We start from the raw sequence: 20184 nt of genomic DNA, 5'->3' as shown, positions 1-20184 counted from the left end.
TGTTAAAAAAGCAAGAAATTATGAAAATTATGCTAAGCCAGTGAGCAAATGTAGCTGAAGTGTTCAGTCGAAGAGTTTAACAGAACTCCAGGAATTTAAGGAGGGAGTGAGAAAAAAGATGCTCTGACACCTTTGAATAGAAAAGACAGAATTGTAGCTAACATGGAAAAATGATACATTCTTGAAATGAGTCGGTAAGCAAGTTTTCACTCTTCTTTTAAGAGAATGGCAAACTCTCTGACCACTGCCTGTCAAAAAAACAATAACCTAGTGACAGCCATCAGCACCTACTCATTGTAAAATATGCCTGCTTCTACTCTGTTCTAATAAAGCTCGGATCGCATCAAAAAGGGCTTATATATTCTTCAGGGTGTTGCTTACCCAGCGTTGTCTGTATATGACATCAGTATATATATTTTTGAGATAACCACTATCTCATACTTCAAGGCATACCTATTTTCTCTAATTGCTGCAGGCAAAGGGGAGGTGCACTAAAGAATAAAGAAGGTTATTGTGACAGATGAAACATAATTCACAATGAGTACTCTTTTCATCCAGCCTTAAGTAGCAGAGGATTACTCCAAGCTGAATTTTAGGGGAGTATGTATGATCTGATTTAATAATATGAGGACAGGCCACAAGCTGAAAGGCAATGTAAACCAATTGTGTTTTTGCTGATTGTTCGGGGGGTTTTGTTGGTGGTGTTTCCCCCCCCACCTCTTTTCTGGAAGTAGAAGAAATGTTAACGTGAAGAGGGTCTGAAGAAACATGGGGAAAAGTAAGAAATGCCAAGAAATAAAAAGTTGGGATTTTCTGGAATGGATATTGATAAATTATTATTCTGTATTTCTGCTTCGTGACACTTAAATGAAATAAGATCATGCCATTTCTTCAGTAAATATGCATTGTGAAAGTAGGTAAACTAATTTTGATACACTTACTGAACTTGTGTTGCTTCAGAGAAATTCATACTAGAGCCTTCTAAAAATGCTGTATGATATCGTTTAGATGTAGATAACCGTGACAGTAAAATAACTTTTTGCTAAATGTGTACTTTGCTTTTCTGAGTCACTGTTTTAATATATATACAGTAAATAGGTAAGCTTGCATGTGTATTTTATATGTTTGTTTCCTTGTAGTGTGCTTTGGAAAATACTTGCTTAGCATAAATTACTGTATTATATTCTGAAAGGGTTTAGCTTTTTACTGTTTCAGTTTTCATATAACAATTATTTTTTTATGATCTAAAATTGCATTCAGAATGTCTGGAAATCTGTAGCTAGTTAAACTGCAGAAACTGCTAAGTTACTTGGCAAAATGAGGAAAGAGTATTTCATTTTGTCTATAGAAAGGTTAATTTAGATTTTCTTTTTAAAGCAATAGGTAACTTTGAAAAAATCCATTTTAATGCAAGTATTAATAAAGTAATTATTGATCTTCTCAAAGAACATTTCTGTAGATTTTGTATAATTTAGTATGCAAAATAAAACCATTTTAAATACAGATTCTAAAAATGTTTTTCAAGTGTTCATACTGTTTGAAAATCACAGACAAAAAAAATACCAACCAACTGTGAGTTAAATGTTTGCTTTCACATATTTTGTACTTTTTAATTACACAAAAACTGCTCAGCAGTCAGAGCTAATAAAACTGTGCTGCTAATTGAAAATAAATTATTACTAGGGGTTAGTTCATACCTTTCAGATTTCAGACTGGAATATAAAATAAAGATTAATTGGAACAGACTTTCTGTTATTCAAGTGCTGCTATATATCAGACCAGCTATGACAATTCAACAACTTAACACCAAATCTTACTTAAATAAAAGGCAAAGAAATGGTATTAAAAATGCATGTGAAATTATTAATAATTATATTTTCTAAACCAAAAAAAAGAAGATTGAAATTTTCTCTTTCTATAGGCTGTGTTGCTGAACTGTTCGTTTATATAATATGATTGAATGCCATTCTTAAAAACAAGCATAAAACCAATATAAGTATTTCATAAACATCATAAGCAATTAGTTATATTTTCATGAATAAGCCATATGCATTAAGCACACCTCAGTACTATACTCTTAAAGAAAGAATGAACAGTCAGAAAAACTTATCAAATACAATAAGAAAACTGCTAGATTGAAAGCATACATTTTAATATTTTAGTTCGCAAAGAGAGCAGCAGCCAAAAGCCCTTTCTAACCACCTGACAAATAGCAACAAACAACAGCTCTCGAGTCAAAATATTTATTAGGGTGTCATGTCAATGTACACGCTAGCATATGTGCGAAGGAGAAATTATTCTATTATCTATCAGCTGAGTGAAGTAGTAACAATGAACATAAAGATTTATAAATATATATAAAACAGAGACTGTTTCTTTCAAATCCTACAACCATTTAATTTTCACTGATCCCTTAAAAATATATCACAAAGTGTAAAATACAAGTTATTTTAACTCCTGTGACAATTTTTATCCAAATGTTATTGTTGCCGTGTCATGCTGCACTTGCCATCTATCCTGAAGTTTCTTAATAAGAAATACATACTTAAGCATTTGTTTAAGGAGTCAAGTGGCATTTTGGCTACACTGAATGACATTAATTTAAGTAATATATCTTCTACTAATAAACTTTCAAACAATGTCTATTTTAGAGGTATTCATACTGGTAGACTGTTTTTGTTTTCTTTAAAATTAACTTGAAGTATTATTATTGATGTTATGGCACATAAAACTTTCAGCAAAACTGCAGATGAAGGTTGTTTTTGGAAAAGTAGAGAAAAGAGAGCACCTCAGATCCTGCCTGTGTGCAACAACAAAAGTACACGTCTCTTAAGATGAAAAAACAAGGTTTTAATGCTAATCAAACTATGAGTACTCGTATCTTTTACAAGTCTAAAAATATTATTGTTACGCATTATTTTAATTATTTTCTTAAGGCATACATCAGGCTGACTGAATATATATCAAGTTCACTACATCATTTTTAATAACCAGTGTTGTGTTCTTTTTTAAAGAGGAGGAGGAAAAAAGAGCTCTTTCCCCTCCCCTGCAAACAGCTTTCATTTTAACCAAATCTGAATGTGCAGGTATAGTTGTCTCATCCCATACCCCATAAAGCTTTAAAACACTGAGAATGAAATTAAGATTTGTAATATTTTGGGAGCTACAAAGAATACAGTGGCTCAGGAGACAACGCTGGGAATGTAAGAAACCGTAGACTTTGATTCTATACGACAAGCTGGATAGGAGTCAAAGCTGCCACATGTGGTGTGAAAAAATGCCACCCTGGTGTGAACAAAGGGTTTAAAATGGAGTCAAGAAGCGTGCAAGCTCAATGTCTAAGCTTTTCCTGTGAATTGTACGACCACAACCTGCAGGATATCAAGTGGGCTGGGAAGAATAGAGCGCCTTTGGAAGCTACAATGGGGGAGCGGTGGCCGTCGCTGCGTTCGGGTTTCTATTGTTTTGGGCTTCTTGTTTGTGCATCGTTACAATGCGCTGCTTTACTCCAGCGAGCAATTAAACTCTAAGCACCAAAAATAAAGTCACAAAATTCGCTGGGAAACTGATGAATGCAGTAACTCTGATCTTTCTTATTGTAGTCCCAGTTTACAGCTCGATGAGGGAATGTACCAGCCAGATCGGTCATTTTACCAGGGCCTGAACCACAATCTCACTCGTAGGAAAAACAGAGCAATAGTTGTTGCCCATAAATATCTGTGGCCCTTTACTGACCTAATAGTTGCAATAATATAAACATTTGTTGGGGTTTATTCAAACAGAAAGAATGTTGCACCTCATTTACATCAGCAGCCTTCCTCCTTTTATTAGAAGATAAAGCTATTAATCTGCATATTCAGTTCAGAAAACACTGTCTTATAGAAATAATCTTTGAAAGCATGCAGCAGCAGCCCCAAAAAGTGTGGGTCATACACTTGCATAGATGCTATGCTAACAATGTTTAACAGCAAAAGTACTGAAAATCATAAATATTCTACTTAGATAAAGGAAAATGCTATGTAGTCAAGGCACAAGGGATAATAAGAAAGAAAACAGTTAAATATATTTTTCCAAAAGAGGCAAAAAGCAAAAAGTACAAGTTCCTCAAAGAGAAAATGCGACATAGTTACTAGAATTCCTAAACAAAATCAATTAAAATCTGAGGAAGCAAGCCCACAAAACCCAATAAATAGTACATTTTCTAAAATTAAAGAAACCTTCTGATTTCCTATATTACATTTACATTATTTGCTAAGGACTAGGTCAAAAGCCACTGATTTTTAGTTTATGAATGCAGGTCAAGACAAGAACATTTTTCTATTTACTCTGTGTAACTCTGTATAGAAATCAATCTGTTACTTTCATTACAACCACACAATCAATTCCATTTAAAGTACAATGCAACAGCCAAGTCCAAGGACAATATGGATTGCTGAAAATCCTTCATACTCTCTACAGAATTTATTCAGTATGACTGGGATGATTTTTCTTCTCATTAGTATGCAACAAGCTTTCACAATCAAACTTAGACCAGCTTTGCTTGGTTTTAGTTCAAAGCATTGAAATATATATATATATACATATATATACTAATTTACTGATGCTAGCACCGATTCGTAAGTATTGCTCTTTAGTAAATAACACAAACCATATATTAAGAAACAATTTTATGGAGGAAATTATCTAAGTCACAGAGTCATGATTATTTCTACAACTGTAGTAAGACAGGACTACATGATAGATAAACCATATGACATACGTGCAGACATACACGCTGAATATAGATAATGTATTTAAGCAGTTTGTCTTAAAAGGCTATATTTTATCAAGATACAAAAAACTGTAAATATGCCGTTCTCATTTTTCTATTCCTCATGATACTATTCTGAGGCTCCTAAAGGACACAAAGCGAAGGTATTTAAAACAGCAAAATATTGTCAATGTCTGACCCTGCCCACTCAAAGACTTTGGTATGAACATTCGGAAAGATGTAATTTAGCCATTTTTATAAATGTTTTAAATGTTCATAATTACTTTTACAGTCCTAGTTCAACATATTAAAACCAAGACATAATATCAGATTTTAAAACTGTAAAACTCCAGACTGTACTTTTATTTACAGCACGCTTACACAGGTTTATCTTGCCAGTTTGATTTTGTTCCCAACCTAATTTCTCAATCTATTTTCTCCTGCAACTTAGTATTTGTATGGTTTTTATGGTTTTTAAAAATATAATATTTCTGTCTGCCTGCCTGAAATAGAAGTCTGACAAATAAATATTGCTGCAAATGAACAGCGTAGACTGAAAAATGTTCTGTTCAGAGATATCTGCAGAATAAAGCTGCCGGTGATTTTCAAGTAAAAATCTTATCTTGAATATTCTTAGCATTTGTTCCTTATTTGTTCCTTTATTGATCACTTTGTTCAACTACATGTCTCCCTCTCCAATTGCATATCAGAGAAAATGAAAAATGAATCTTGGAATAGTGCTCCAGAATGTGCAGTCAGATGTCTGCTAATGGCGCTGAGGCTGTGTTTCGATGGCCCTGCTTTCCCCAGCTTTGATAATTTGAGATGGCACTGATATGAAATCTCTGGGTGTTTCTTAGGGTGCCATCTCATTTTGAATCGGGGGTATGTTTTTAACTCACCCTTAAATTGTTGTTTCTTGGCAAGCAATCAAGCAATTAGCAGCACCCTCTCTTGGGTAACAAGACAGCATACATACATCTACTTGCATATATGTACACATAGATATATGAATGCATGTATTCTGGCTTTTTATTTCAGCCGAGTCTCAAAATGGGATTTAAATTTACCTCTGCCAAACCTCGCGGTATGCATTCCAGTCACAAAGAAAATTGCCTAAAGCCGAATTTCTAACTCACATATAACAACATGTAAATACACAAAGGGTTCATAGGACTATGAGGAGAGAAGCTGTCCTGACAGGCTTGCATGTATCCCCCCTGCAAACGTTAAATAAGCATACATAAACATATTTTTCCTCTTGTTCAGCTGTGTTTACTTGCCACTGCTTCCCTCCCCTGGCTCCCACCAGCTCATTTTTCCCCTCTTTCTCAACCTGTTTATTTTCTTTCTCCTGCCTGTCTGCCAGCAGCAGCGCTGAACAATCCCCCAAAAGCTGCAACCCCACGCGTCCTCGTCTCATGGCACCCTGAGCATGTGAAGGGGGTGCAGGAATGAACAGGTTAATTCCATAAAGGCAGGAGTAGACATGACTCAGGCCTTGAGAACATGAAGCTGGACTATTGCGAAGCATCGCATTAAATGTAAGACATAATATCTCCAAGTGAAATAGCAGGAGTACTGTTTGAGAGAGAAAAATTCGTTTTCCCAGAATACTCTCCGTTTATTCAGACATTAAACAGCCAAAACACGGGCGCCACAGAGGTTAAGCTTGCCAGCTGAGAGCAGGACACCCAGCTACTCTGCAGCCCTTGCCTCTCCCTCCCAAACCAGCCTGGGGAGCCACAACACTGATTTTACCAGCAATCTCACCCCAGGGGCTATTTTAAGGCTGTACCAGACTCATCTGCAAAGCTGGTCCCCGAGAGTCAGCTCAGATCTGTTTGAAGCACTACAGACCGGCTACATAATCCAGTTCAGAGCCCACAAATAAGCAATGCAAGGGATCTACACTGGCTCCTTACCACTGCATGAATTTTGGTGGCAACAAGGAAGCCAAAAATGTGGGATGCTGGTATAGTAAAATGATTTATCAGGAAAAATAAATACACTTTTTAGAGAAGAGTTAACTTTCCCTGCAGCAGGAAAACTGAATATCATTAGCAGAAAACAATTCCAAATTTTCCTGACTCAACTGTGTAAATTAACAAACCAGGTTTTCCCTTGGCTAAAAGGTGCACTGGACCAGGGCAGTTAGTCACCTTCAAAACTAGCTCCTCCCTCACTTGCATCAAAGGACATTTCTTACGACAGCCTCTCCTATCACCTCCCAGAGCCTGCAGGCCAGTCAAGGTGACAAAAAGCAAACAGACAACAGGCAGAATAACATGGAGAGGAAACACAGGTCAACAGACCGTCGCCAGTGTAGAAATGTGGCACCAAACACCCGCTTTAGAGCAGCGGCCCATGGGTGAAGCTCTACCAGTGTGATACTGAAAAACACCAGGGCCCTTGATGCCTCCAAGAGCTTGGGTGCTGCTTCCTTACCCTTTGACTGTCCCCTGAAGAAGATGGGGACATCTTCTTCCCCTGAAGAAGATGAGGGCCCTCTTTTCTGCTAGAGTCCTTGTTTAGCACTTACTACCACATGGGGTAGTAAAGGCAATTCATTTTTCCCTAGGTGCAAGTGCTGGAGGTCATCACCAGTAGAGGGGCCAAAATTATTCTGATTTCTTGCCACAAAATGTTTGATTCACACTTTTCAACAGTTCAGCGGGAACAGCATTGGTGCAAGCACACACTCCACCCTTTAACCATTCTGTGATGCTCAGGAATGAGAGATCAAGTGTAACATGAGAATATTCTCTGCTTGGAGAGAACTTTTCACTGTCTTCCTTAATTTGTAAATCTCCTTCTGTGGGTTTATTTTAGTACTTTGATTCTATTTGAACGTAGCTTATTATGATTTAATTTCCTCCTTTCTTTTTTTTTAAACAGAGGATGGAAAAGAAAAATAAATCTCTCATGCTCTTGGCATATAACAGTTGATATAATAGACTGAAATGGCTCCTTCTAATCACTTGGGGATTTTTAAGTGCATTTTATTGACATGATAAGCCATTATGAGTCCTTCAGACTTGTTATGGTTTATCATATCAAGGTTTATGGTTTTAAGTAATATTCCTAATATGCATTCACAGCATCTACTCCAACAGCTTCTTTAATCTCAATTAAATACCATTAAAGATATGTATGGTACCTATGTATAAGTGGCACTAGAACAGTATTTATATGCACTAGTAACCAAATAATGTCAGACTGGCTCAATTGCCTTCCATCTCATCCCATACCCAGGAGTCTTATTACTCAGTACAAGTTCATATGCAAAGGTAACATTATTCAGTGGAATTATGGGGGACAAAAGTTTCTGGTGGTGGATTTTTTGCTGGCGTTTCTTTCTTTCCTTCTTTTCTTCAAAGTTAGTTGTTAACATGCAATCCCTTCTGCTGATCCTCAGCAGCTCTCTGAGCAGACCTTAAACCCTCTTGATACATCCCAGGAAAATGGAGGTTAAGCCCAGTGTCCAGGACAACATTTGTTCTCAAAAAGAAATAAAACTTAATGTCACCACAAAACTTAAAGGTCACCAAGGAGAGCAAAAATCTGACTGCACAGAGTACAGCTGTGCAGCCATCCTGAATGGCCGCGTAACACACCTATGTCTTCCCCACTCTATGCCACAATTTACAGTCTGCCCCTTTGTGTTTTTTGTACTTCATACTACTCTGTTTCCCTGTTTCATCTTCCTTTTATCTTTACATTCTGGCTTCTCCATAGACACAGGTCCCCTGCCCTTGGAAGAAGAAAGTGGGAAGCAGCATAAAGAGATCATGTCCAAAGCAGAAGAGAGGCAGTCAAAATGAGTATGGCTGCCAAACTGCCTGGACCTTCCCTTAACAAAAGGCAGAGAGTCCTGCACTAAGAGCAGCAACAGAGAAAGCTGTTAGAAGGTTACAAACTGCCCAGAACCTACCTAAGTGTTATGAATTTATGGCAATTGCTCTAACTCAGAAATGAAAAAGGTGCACCTAGGTTAGGAGGCTGAACAGGGAAGAAAGAAGACCCATCAAAACACAGCACCAAAAATGAGTGGTTAGCCTGGTGAGGTAGGTACCCATTTTGGTGTAAATACAGATTTTAAAACACCCAAAGGTACAGTGGGTTGCCAGTGGCACATCTTGCCATCTGGTGCTCTCCCACAGAGACCAGGAGCAAATACTTTAGGAAGGGCATAAAACCAGACCCAAACTACAGTCTTTTCCGAATTCAAAAGAAACTTGGAGCTGTCACCTTGCACAGATTATGGGCAGTATTAATCAGCTAACACTGTAGCATCTTGCCTTTCCAAGTAGGAGCCTTTGGCACACTTGTCTCAAATTTAAGGAAGAAAAACATATATGCATAAAAAATTAAGAGTACATTTGTCATTTAAGTAGTTATACCACCAGCTGAAACAGAAATACTCATGTTGCAAAACTAAAGGATGTAGGTCCAAATTGTACTCATAGTTATGGTCAGAAATATGCACAATCCTCTAATTACTTTATGCAAAATAGCTACAAAAACTGAACACATTTTTTCACTGTTGTCGAAGGCTGGCCCACTGACTGAGGTTACCTTCAGTACAGAACGTCATGCCTCGCTTATAATGGATTTTAAGTTCATGATGCACTCTCAGAATCATTTCAATGAAACCAAAGGCTATCAAATAATTTCATAATCAATTAACACTACAGCTTAATTCCCAGTCTGCTACATCCTTCACTACTGCTTTGCCACATAATTGACGTCTAATTTACCATACCATACAAATGGGCCTTGTTTATTCTCATTCCATTATCAGTAACTAGCTCATTATTCTAATGCACTTTGAAGTATTTTAAAAATAAATGTGAAAGCAAGTTCCATTCTATTCTACATCCACTAGTTATCCTTCCAGGTTAGAAACCATGGTCAAATCATTACAGCCCTTTCTCTTTATACAAACCAAGTAACTTATTTGTAGCAGAATACAGTCCATATTTTAGGAAAGCTTGTTGAGGTAAGACAACAAAGCACCTATCAACAGGCAGAAAGACTGATATATATTAATCCCCAAACAAAGTAGATAATTATCATTTTAAAACTTTTGACTTTATTTTGATGGTTCAACATTATAGAAACAGTCCAAAAGTCCCTTCTAAGAAATAATATATTTTTTTTTCTTTTTGCTGTTATACCATTGACGTCAATAGGTTTGTTAAAATACTCCAGAGCTAAACTAGTAGTATAAGCATGCATGTGTAACTGGAGGCTTGCAAAAAAGAAAGAGCTTGTGGCAGCCATAAAACTGCCCCAGTAGAAGAAATTCCCTTCCTTGACCTCCACCACATCCAAATTTGAACAGTGCACCTCTTTGGTAAAGACGCATTTCTGTTTAGCTGCAAATTCACAGATGTTTAAACACCACCACCACAAAGAAGGTAAAGTCAGCTTACTTTTGTATTTGATGAAAAGTCATGTGATCCACGGCTTATATAAGAAGGTAATAATTGATCAAACAACTACAAAATTCTCCTCTGCTACCAACTGAAACAACTGAAGCCAGAACCATGGAAAATGATTTATTTCACACTTAAAGTCAGAAAATATATGCTCTTGAGTCCCCTGAACAGCACACTTGTAGAGCAGTATCTGACTGCATGTTTCTACATTCATTCAGCCAACTCTGAACTCAGACAGAAATCCACAAAGATAAAGTCCCTTGGTGGAACTCTGGGCCTTTGAACTACTGTCCTGATCTCACCTGTTCATATGCTGTTTTCTCAGGCTGGTAAAGACAGTATTTTATAGCTCTGCATGTAATACTCTGTCATTTAGTATTTACTCTCCAGGATTATCTGGTTTCTTAAGCATACATGAATGCTCTCTAATTGTATACAGCCATTTCAAAACTCCATGCAAGGGTAGGAAGTTTTTTTGAGGAAATGAATTCATTTCCTAGAATCCAGAATCCTAGAATGTCCTGAGTTGGAAGGGACCCACAAGGACCATCAAGTCCAACTCCTGTCCCTGTACAGGACAACCCCACAGTTCACCCCATGTGTCTGAGGGCGTTGTCCAGTCTCTTCTTGAACACTGTCAGGCTTGGGGGGATGCTCCACAGAACCTTTGTCATCCCTGTAGCTTTACCAATATGAATTTTACTGTCAAACAGACTTGAAGTATTTAAATCATTTGAGGGAATTAATATATTCTCACATACATAGACTAACTTATGACTGCTTTTCTAATACTGAGTTTTGCATATTGCTTTTTTTGCCTCTGTGCAAAATAGAAATAGACATAGGTAACATACAAATATGAAATAGTATTATGGTCATGACCACAAATATTGACTATTAGCCTATAAAGACATTTTTGTATCCACAGGTACACCCACCTATCCACCCATCCATCCATCTACCAATCCAAGATATTTGCAAGAAACCTAATGTACACAATTAGAGCAATGTGTAAGTTAAGGGAGCGCAAAGAACAAATATTTTCATTTCAGGCTTTCATTTATTTGAAAAGGCACAGGCGCTCATACTTTGGTATGTTGCCCAGGTTTCCTTAGAAATACTTAGAACACATAGTCAGACACAGAAAAAGTTCATCCAATTCAGGACCAGAATGGGACGTTTTCAGTAATATATCTGGCTGCATAACTTAGCAGCTTGACAGAATCTTATTTTTTAAATCAACTTAAATCTTTACTCTCAGCAATTTCAAGGAAATATAATTTATTTTTTTTTAAAGTTATTTTCTTTTTAATTCTCAGAAACTTATCTTGGATTCCTTGGGTGTTACTTGTAGCACAGACAAACAGGAAAATGGGAAAAGTAAAAGCCCATTGATTTTTTTTTTTTCCTACCACTATGAAACTAGCAAGAGTAATATATTTCATTGTGGGAATCTGACGCAATTCGTAGTGACAAAATCTGCAAAATCTAGCCTGAATTTTGGGAAAGCAAACCACTTAAGAAAAGTACAGCAGAACACATTACAAATGACAGAAGTATCATGCCAGTTTATGGACAGGCCACCTAGCAGGCAGTGACAGAACCCAGGCCAGAGTAGTAGAAAATTAAACAGAAAAAGAAAAAAAAAAAAATCCTCTCTCATCTCCTTCTCGGAGAAGCCTCTGACTAAACTTCTCATCCTTGACGACAGCTAGGAAACAGCTGTAGTTTCCTTCCAGGACTTATCCCCATCTCCTGCCCACAGACAATACTCTTTCAGCAGGACTTGGTGAGGTTCCAGTTGCCCTTCTGTTAGCTGTGTATTCTCTATAGTCTGAAATGCTAAATATACAGGAGAATGCAGTCTGGCTGCACAGTTGCAGCTCTTGTGTGTGTTATGGTGGGAAGTCATGAAGTTATTTAGGAGACAGCAGTGCTATTGGGAAAATAAAACGCAATCCTCTTGAGCAACCACCACTAAGGTTGCCTGTATTTTTATTCTAAAACATTTTCATTTCTGTGAATCGGGCAATCATAAAAGGCATGAATGAAACTTCCTGATAATTTTGAACACCTCCCCAGATCAATGTGATATTATTTCTTCTACTCAAAAAGTTACCCTTTGCTCCTGAGGGACTGATGTTACACAATGTTAGAGAATGCAGCATCACAAGAAAGATTAAATTCACCAAGCAGGGCTCATGCAAGAACATAATGTAACATTCTGTAAAGACTGCTATGATTTCAGAAAAAGTCAATTAAAAGTTCTCTTCTCTGGAAGAAAATCAAAGGAATATTTGGCCTTCCTCCAACAGGACAAATAAGCCCTCATCTCCATCTCCTCCAAGAACAAACAAGATTTGCTTGTCAGGGAAAGGTTTTAATTTTTACTGTGCCTTTTTTTTTCTTTTTTTTTTTTTTTTTTTTAATTTGCGGTCACTCTGCAGGTGATTTCAATCTATACAATTACTAGTGAGCTGCCCATTAACCCCATGTAAAAGACTGCCTTACAAAACTGAAATTCAGAAGATCTTTCTTTCTGGGAAGTATATGGGGAACTGCTCACTAGAAGCCATCCTAAGCTGCATGAACTGCAAAGAGGTTCAAGAGCTTCCATGTTACATCAGAAGAAATATAGGTAGTGAGACATATTCTGGGCAAGTAGCCTTCAAAGTTTTTCCTTTCCATCAAGAAAACGGACCTTGACAGGAAAATTCTTAGGCATTTTAGTAGAAACTAGACTTTATTTATCTACAAAGATTAATGCCTTTGTTTATCTTATTTTCAAATTCTCTCGCTGCATCTGACATTTACTGGGAAGATGCAATTCAGCTCTTTGGAAACCCTAATGCTAGAAGAGAGCTGTTAACAAAAGGGAAAACCTAAAAAAGTCTATCCTGCTTTTTTAAAAGAAAGAGATCTTTACTGTAGTTTTCAAAGTGGATACCACCTTTAATCCGAATAGGGCCACGCTACCACGTTTGTGGACAAATGTTACATTCTGTGCACCACACACAAGAAAGAGCCTTGCAGAGAGACAAAATGCTGCTACTTTCCATGTTAGATGCATCAGCCGTGGTGCTTCTTGTTCAGGGAGCTCCAGCAAGTGGGGTAGGGCATGTGGCAATGGGAACTGCTATGCAGAGCTGGGATTTACCTGCCCTGGTGCCAGCCTGTTTGCTGGTCATGGCAGCAGCTGCTGGATCTCTCCAGGAGCGGGGAAATACCATTTTGCAGGACAAAGGCTCCACCATGTAGACTCCCATCTCCCCTTTTTACCAACACTGGGAGCACAGTGTAGAAACACACATTGATCACTGAGAATTAGAGATGCTGTCTTAAAATACAAAATGCAAAGGCAGTTTTCCTTTTAAAATATGAAGAAACAGAACTGGTAAACTGATCAGCCAAAATTACTGTCAATGTCCATGCTGCTAATGTGATTTGCCCAACTACTCCTCTTTCCTATTACCCACCCTCATGTGAACCAATTTTTAAAAATGCACTTACAAAACCAGGTGTGAAGAGTTTTGTTCCACTGTTCCAACCCAGAAATAGATGATGCAATGAAAATGAGGTCTGTATTTATCTTGATAAATTAACATGACTGTATTCCTGACTTCATTTCAAAAATCTTGGTAATCACCATTACCACATCTAACCATTAAATTAATAATGCATTCCACTTTTATTTATTGATGCTTTCCTAGATGAAACTCATTTTCTCCAGCATATTCTTCTTTTATATCTAACATCTGATGTTTGCTGACAACCAGAATCAGTATATGAGTTAAATACCGAACTTCAGGTGGAATGAAAGTATAAACACCATTGATTTCTCTTCCGTTGGAACACTGTCTATGAAAAACTGCCAAGTTTCTAATTAATGGGAAAGAACATTTAATACTAAAGAATGGAAAGAGAAAACCAAGGCTATGCTACTAGCTTTAGTTTATTGGATTTAGTGCAATAAATAAAAGTATTATTTATTCTTTCACCTTCACACAGAGATTGAATGGATGTTCACCATACTCTGGAGCAAATTGTATCTTAACCTCAAGCAGACCCTGATCACTTCTCTCTTTTTCTCACTAAAAGAGCTCTAATTACCAAATAATGTGAAAATATCTTAAACATTCTTTGCACACTGAAGTAATAAAGCTGAATTCCACATGAGAAAAATGTAACTGTCTATGAATCCACCTACAGTTAAATATCAAGAAGTAAAACACAGGAATGTGAGAAGCCCAAAAATAATGCTAAAAGAAAAAGTAATTTTCCTTAAGCAACGCTATTATTTTCTACCCTAATTTTCCTAGACAATTCCTGGGGAACTGGTAAATTCTTGCAACAGCTGCTAATAGCCAAAACCATAACTAAATCAGATATCGAGAGACTTATTTTTTTCTGTTTTAAGACAAGCTGTTTAAAGCTCTGCCTTGTTGTTTGCTTTACATATTTAATCCTAATTCTCCATAAGCACTTGAAAGAGAAAAAAAAAAAAAAGTGTTGCTCATAAATTAAACACTGAACCCTATGTCTTCAGAACACAACAGAATATGACAAGATTTTGTATACTTCAGGGTTCCTTTCTCCTAGATTTGTATACATAAAGTTGGCTATAATTTTTCAGGTCCCTTTTAACTCTGTTGCACTGCTAACAGAACTGCAGCTGCTCTTTATTTATTTTTATCTTCTTTTTCTTTTTTTTTTCCCTCGGTTCATAATACACAGACTGTCTGGCTCATTTTCAAGCTATTGAAATATTTCAATCCTAAAAAAAGTACAATAGGCCATAACCACTTATGTGCTTATGCTTAGGAAACCCTCCCTCCCTCCTCTTCCCAACCTTCTGTGAATTTCTAAAATCTATAAACAAAAATGGAAATTCAAGGAGACATCAAGTTTGTATTGTGTTGTTATAGCTGTTCCCATCTGAGATTAAAACACTGTATAAAACAACTTGTTCTTGTGGTACTACTTCTGGCACTATGAAATGCAGACATCTACAAAAAGTGTGAAAATTAACACAAAACCGTCTAACTAAACTCTTACAAACTTAATATCTGTTCAGTTTCAGCTCAAGGGTTGGTTGTAGTTTTAGGATTTATCCTAAAGTACAATTCAATGAGCTTTCATCAGGTCAGGGAAAACAGGAATTTGTGATGGAGAATGATCTTAAAAGCTGCCTTGCAGACCTTATAAAGTAGTGCTGAATCTGGAGACTGGTTGGTTTTCTTCTTCCTAACATTAGTTTACGTATAGCTATTGGAACCTGCTTTACTAAAATGTACTATTGAAAAAAGTCCAGAACAAATCATGGCCAACTTTTACATCAGTTATAAATGTTTCACATGGCCACAGGAAGGCCCCTTAATCTCCTCCCTGAATGTCACATTATTTTTAAAAATATTCTCTTCTTTTTCACACCACAAATGTTTTCCATCCTCCACTGAAATACCCCTTATTAAAAAATGCAAAGTGATTCTTTATGTTAAACAATGGCAATTATTTCCTATAGGCAGAGGTTTCTGATTTTTTCTGCACTCCAAATGGAAAGCTTGCATTTCTTCTTCCTGGCTTTGCAGGATCATGTAATGTAACATTCATAGAGTCATAGAATACCAGGTTGGAAGGGATCTCAAGGATCATCTGGTCCAGCCTTCCTGTTTGCCTTGTAAACATACTAACACTTTTAATTTCATACCTGAGTGGCAAATGCAGAAGGGATGATTTATCAAATGGCCCAGCACTGAAAGTCTCTTCAACAAAGAGATGTTGCACAAACAATGCTGTCTTTGCTACCACAGGTTATGCCATGACATAACGTTAACAGTAAAAACAATGTCACTTTTAGGGGATAGGAACATAAGATGAGTCCACCCCACTGTATTTTATTAAAAATTATTTCCAAAGATACTGTCAATGGAACAAGTATTCAAGCTGTATATACTCAGTACCTCTGAGACTCCAAGAACTGCATAAAAGGGAGTGGGAACTTAATATGAATAGCTATATAAGCAGCCTTCCCATTCTAGACCAGTCCACAAAGAGCAGCTCCAGCAGTAGTTCAGGGTCCTGGATGTCCCTAGCTTGGCTATTAGGTAAAGAAAAAGAAACAACTGGAACTGCCCAAGGCCTTCTTTGCATGCTCATGCCTGGGAGGCCATACCTTGCTCATAGGACTCCTTTCCTAGAGTCCTCAGAAAACAAGTTACAGATCTCTTCTAGAACTGCTGCACAAAGGGAAGATAATTTTACTTATGGCAATATAAACACTGGTGATGACTTAGCAGGAAAAATCTAATTAATAGCGGAAGTAAAATCAAACTATTCTAAGAAACCTCACTTCGTCTCAGTCCCAGTCTCTCATCTGAAATTCTGTAATTCTGAAAACTCAAATCCCAGTTGACATTTGATTTTCATGCTCACCAATCCAGTACTCAGGCTCATAACTCTGTTGTAGGCTCTACACAGCACAAAGTAACTACTGCTAACCTGAGACACACAGCAATCACATACAAGCACTCAGAATACTTATCTGAATGAGTAAGAGGACTAGAAATGTGCTCTTTAGTTTCTAAAATTTTAGCCCCATCACATTTAAAATGTGACTTAAAGCTTAATTACCTTAAAGCTTAAAAATCTTAAAACTTAATTAGCTCTCAAAGTAATTAATGCCTCCCAAAGCTGTCACTCTGGATTCAATAATGACAGTTGCTGGGAAAATACAGTTCTAAACATCAAAGCCCCAAGGATCTTAGTTAAAATGGACCTCCTAGGGCTCCTGTGGCCCCAGTGCAGGAAAAGGGACTTCGGGACCCACAGCCAAGCCACATGGGGTGGAACATCATCAGCAGACACGAAGACAAGAGCCTAGAAAACCAGAAGTACCAACCCTATATACAGCATGTGGCACAGCTGCAGACCTTGGAAATCTAGGTTTCCCAGAAGCCAGCTGGTAGGAATCTGTTTTGCTTTTTTTATTTGTTTGGTTAGTTTCTTGTTTATGATAGTTGTAATAGTCAATATACATCGGTGAAGTACTTTGTGTCTGGTGAATTGGCTTTTTTCCAGGTAACTTCATTTCAGCAGAGAATCCCACACCTGCCCTGGACATGGCCCTTTGAGTTGCAAACCCTTCACCTGTACGTTCCCTGGGAATAGAGGAGAACTGGACATACAGCCCTGCTGCCTCTTAGTCCAGAAGCTGGGAAGGAAAACCAAGAGATAAGGGCTACCAAGATTTTTCTTGGGTAATTCTGTCTGTCTAAGAAGCCTGTCCCAGGTCTGATGACAAAAAAACCCAGGTCTGATGACAAAAAATGTTTCTGGACATCACCAATGCATTCTAGGACTGTGTTGTTCAGCTTTTAGAGAGAAAACTGTGAATTAGACTGAAAGTAATGTATTAGCTCTGAAATTACCACAGTCTGAAGACTGGGTGAGAGCCTCGGTTTTTGGGAATTGATGTAGGTCTGCTTAAGCCTATGGAGCTAATCTCTGCAATTTTGTATTACATTGACAGAACTGCTCAATGCTTTTTTTTCTTCCCCCCACCAACTTAAAGTAAACAATGAATTGAAATGAACAACTCTTCAGATGTTTATCTGGAATTACTGCCCTACAGCATGCGGGCAAGTCTCTTAGGCAAGTAAGTCCTTTCACATCTTGGGCCCTTTCTATCTGTGTATGAAATTCAGAAGAATCAAGTGTTTTTTCATAAATCACAGACAAGATCTGGACCAAAAAAAAAATTACTGCAAAGAACAATGGGCTAGACATTTACAGATACTTATTAGCAAGACAACGCAGAATGCTAGCTCTGCTAATATTGCTTTTCAACAAAGCTTTAGAATAATGATTTTTTTTAAAAGATAAGTTTAATCTGTAATTCAAATCACACTGTATCTCTGATTTGCTACCCCCTCCTCCTCTCGCCCTCCCATCCCTCTTCCCTCCCCCAAAAAGCTTTATATAGAGTGGCTGGAAAGCAAAGTAGGAATCTATGCAGACACTATCCATCACATTTCTGTCTTAATTGAATGACACCAGAATGAGATCGATAAAATGTAACAAGAGACAGCTTTGCATTTCCACACTCACTTATTCTCCCTCTCTATTACTGCCAGCCATCACCGTGACCAGAAAGCCTAAGTATTGAGTTTGAACGTTGCTGCCAAGCAAGCTGTTAGTATATGAATAAACTTGTCAGGAAAACAATAAAACTTATAATACTGGGAAAGGCCAAAATGTCAAAAGGCCGCTGCAAGCAGCATTAAATATGCTGCTTTTAAAGCTGTACTATAGAAACATATGAAGAGTTTCTAAATAACACAGGCAGTGACAATTCTTCAGATATTATTCCCCTCATTCCCCCAAGACATGTCTGTGTGCGTGTGTGTGTGACCGTCTGACACGCAGTTGTCCTGACCTCTTGGCGCAAATCTGCAATTTCAACAATAAACCCAGACCAGCTGTGGTTTCCCTGCGTTCAAGGATTCTGAGATCTTCAATGCATTATTGATAACCTCATTGCTGTGCTAAAAGCAGAGACTGACACACTCATAATCCCAGACTTTTCCTGAAAAGCTCCAGCTTCACATGCTAATCAATCACAACAAAAAAAGTGAAAAAAGCCCATTTCAAAACAAGGCTAAATTTTGTGTACTGAATCTATGTCAGTATGCATGCCAAGTAAAAATTAAGCTTTTTTCAAACTCTTTTTTATTTTTCTCTAACTTCCAATTACAATGATCTTGTACTCCTGACTAGTACAAGGGCACATTCAATGAGGTATTCTGTTAACCACAAAGCAAATAAAAGTGCCCAATGCGAAGAGCTAACAGTATTGAAAGAAAAAAAAAAAAACAAAACACACATTCACACACCAAAACAAACAAACCAACCAACCAAACAAACAAACAAGCTCCCTGAAGTGAATATGGTAAACAAAATAAATTATATCTAAAGACAGGAAGAGAAAAGACTTAACAATAGTAAAACTGCAGTGCAGAGGATACAGCTTTAGTTATGTATAATTAGAAGGCTCCTGGAATCTGAAAACACAGGTATTACCAATTTTCTAGTCTCAGTTTAGTACATAAAGAAATGCTTAGATATTGCATCACAGGAAATGTTCTCTTCATGTTTCAAGACAGACTGTCATATTTCAGCTTGAAACTCAATTAGATATTAAAACAATTGCTGTACAAGTACAAGCACTTCTGCCAGGCATTATTAAAATCCAAACGATGAAACACTTGGCCTCTTAGCTTCAATAGATAATTCTTCATGCCTGGTTGACTACGTTGCATTGTTTCTTCATTATTATGTTCACGCTTAGCCTTAGAGCAGCTTTTTTTCCTTATCTTTTTTACCTGTACTGACAAACAAATACAACTTGGCTGAAGGTATGAGGCTGAGACACTCATGACTTCTCAAATTGGTGAGATTCCTCAATTCATCACTATTTAGCAAACTTAAGTATGTAACAACTTTAGTTTCTGTTGAAATTGCTCTTTTTTAGAAGGCACAATTACACAGCAGACCCAAAGGAACTAGTTTTCAATATTATACCAAAGTTACAGCAAGTGCACAAAATTACATTAATGATCACCAAATAGGCAATATTATTAAAAGAATACTGTGTTTTGATTTTTTTTCAATAGAATCACAGAATGGTTTGGGTTGGAAGGGATCTTAAAGATCATTTAGTTCCAACACCCTTGCCATGAGCAGGGTCACCTGTCATTAGACCAGGTTGCTCAAAGCCCTGTCCAACTGTTCTCCTCACCTTTCAAAACAGTATCTAATCCTGAGTTATCAGCGGAAAAAATCAAAATAAAAGGGTTTTTCTGGTCTGGTGACCATCTCCTCATGTAAGACTCACCCAGACCAATCAGAACTTTTTAAGATACATACATTTTCCTCATAGAATCATTGCTGAAAAGCATAAAATAACTAGGATATCATTAAAACCTTCCAATC

General features: G+C 37.2%; 1 protein-coding gene across 10 annotated transcripts in view; it reads right to left on the bottom strand.

Annotated features, from left to right (window-relative positions):
• LOC309441175 (uncharacterized protein) overlaps positions 1–20184 on the bottom strand; it is a 262238-nt gene that overhangs the window by 172022 nt on the left and 70032 nt on the right. The gene's annotated exons all lie outside the window — the stretch shown is intronic.

This window comes from Streptopelia decaocto (assembly GCF_964273445.1).
Source record: "Streptopelia decaocto genome assembly, chromosome: 1".
Classification (NCBI taxonomy): Eukaryota; Metazoa; Chordata; class Aves; order Columbiformes; family Columbidae; genus Streptopelia; species Streptopelia decaocto.
Note: the sequence above shows the minus strand (reverse complement) of the source record. Positions and strands in the feature narration are given on the sequence as shown.